Below are 2407 nucleotides of genomic sequence, written 5' to 3'. Positions count from 1 at the left end.
ACTGGTGGAGGGATGGGTGTTGGATCATTGTGTGATTGTAACCCAAACGTGAATTTTGTAACTATCTCACGGTGATTCAATAAAATAAGAAAAAAAAAAGAATTTCAACTGAGATCATAAGCCTGAATGAAAATACACTCACTTTTCTGTTTTTTTTTCAGTGCCAGGTTCTGAACCCAGGACCTCACACGAGTGAATCCTTTGCGCCACCCCTGAATGCCAGCCCCTATCACCACAGCGGTGCCGAACACGTGCGCGTCTGGGTCAGCAGAGTCCAGTGGGGTCTCTGGAGGCTGTCAGCCCAATCATCGCCTCCTAGAGAAGGAGAGAACAGCACTTGTGGGGAGTGTTGGGCGAGTGTAGTTCCAAGAGGCGCCTCTCTGAAGTAATGATGCCACAGCCGCCCTCCTTCCCAGAAGGCCGGAAAGGGGTCCCCCTTCTTCCCTCGAGTCACTGGAGAGAAGTCTGTCCTCCGATGGGGCCTCACGCTGGGTGTCAGCTTCGCTCTCACTCGCACACTCTGGGTTGTGGGGGCCGGAGCGATGGCACAGCGGGTAGGGCATTTGCCTTGCACGCGGCCGACCCGGCTTCGATCCCTGGCATCCCATATGGTCCCCCAAGCACCGCCAGGAGTAATTTCTGAGTGTAAAGCCAGGAGTAAAAAAAAAAAAAGACAAAAACACACTCTGGGCTGTGGTGTGTGCGGGTTGCGCGTGGGCTGCGGTGTCCTGGGGTTGGGTGGGGAATGGGGCCCGCGTGCCGGGCAGGCAGGTGGTCTCCACGGAGCCACACCCCTTTCCCCAGGAGAACCTTTCAGTCGTCCCTTCACTCCCCCCATCCGGTAGGTGCCCGGGGGCTGGGAGTCACGGCTCCAGGCTCACAGGGAAGCCGAGTCACCGTGTCTCACTCCGGGCTCCGGGTGGGACAGCTGGGGCCGAGCAGGCTCCCTCAGTGTTATTCTGCTGTCTCTGGGGCAAGGCCGCACCAGCTCCAGGGGCTTGTGGGAGGCTCCAGGGGCTTGTGGGAGGCTCCAGGTGGCTCAGGGAGACCCAAGAGTAAGACGCAAAGAGCCCACCCCAGGGGGGCACGGGGGAGGTGTCAGAGTCCTGGCGGTGCTGGAGAGCACGCAGTGCACCAGGTAGCAGGCGCTGGGGCAGATTAAAGCCTGTCCCATGCAGTCCCCGTGTCGCTGAGTCTCCCACCCACTGCCACGTGCTGGAGAGGAAGAGGGGGAGATGCCAGGCTAAGGGGGTTCATCGCTGCTCTGGCCTCGTCCGGCCAGGGACCGTGCGTATGACGGGGAGGGCAGGGCTTCGGAGGGGAGGGTAGGTCGGAGCCCGGGGACACTGGCGGGACTTGGCTGGGGAGGTCGGTCACTGTCAGCCACAGGAGGTCGTTCCTGACAGGGAGGGGCAGGCAGGGCAGGGCAGAGGAGGCTCCGTCACGCTGAGCAGAGAGCAGCTCACTCCTTCGCTGCCGTCCCGGGGGCAGGTGCCAGGAGCTAGAGCGCAGGGGAGCGGGGGGCGGGGAGCGGTGGCTTGGAGTCTGCGCACGACTCGTTCTATTTTGAAGCTAAGAGCAAATCTCTGGGTCTTTTAAAAGAGCAAAGCCCAGCAGCGAGGCAGGCGGAGCCACAGCCAATCTGGCCACACGCGAGTTTTCATTGAGAATTCAGGGAGCTTGGCTGGCTAGTTACCGGCAATTTATAGCTTTTCCAAAACTGTCTTTTCGATTAAAAATATTTTTGGAAATTAGTCATCAAGCATGGTATGTTTCTGATAGAAGTAAAGGAATCGTCCCGTAGAGTTCTTTTCCTACCCGATACATGACTCAAGCGTAGGGGAGGACTCGGGGGAGCAAGAGCTTCTCGGGAGCGAGGGAGCTTCTGTGCGTCCCCCCTCCAGAAGTGGGGAGATGAATCTTTCATGAGGCAGTTAGGTAACAGCAGGCCGGAGGCTCTGCTCCCGCAGCTTGCTTTCACCACGCGTCTCCTCGCCTATAAACGTGTTTGTTCCACATTAGACCTCCCATGAGCTTAGCAGGGACGCGGGGTCTACACAGATCGTACGGCGTGAGGAGGAATGCAGGTAGGACTGCCACGACGCCCCACGAGGCAGCGCTTCGGGGAACCTCCTGCGAGATTAGCTGTTAATGCCACTTCCTGCATCTGCCAGTGATTACACAGGGAAATAACATGGTTTTAAAATGAATCAGTTACACAATTCACGACCTTTGAAAATAACATAAAAGCTTTTTTCTTCTTAAATCTCACTGGAAAGGATCAAAGTGCCGGGGGAGGTTTATTGGAACCTCCAGCGAAGGAGGCCCCTCTGGAAGGGGGAGACTGTGTCTGTTAAAGTAGGAGCTGAACATTGTCCGGGTTTCCCAGGCACTGTTGTAGATGCTG

This window comes from Sorex araneus, chromosome 6 (assembly GCF_027595985.1).
Source record: "Sorex araneus isolate mSorAra2 chromosome 6, mSorAra2.pri, whole genome shotgun sequence".
Lineage (NCBI taxonomy): Eukaryota > Metazoa > Chordata > Mammalia > Eulipotyphla > Soricidae > Sorex > Sorex araneus.
Note: the sequence above shows the minus strand (reverse complement) of the source record.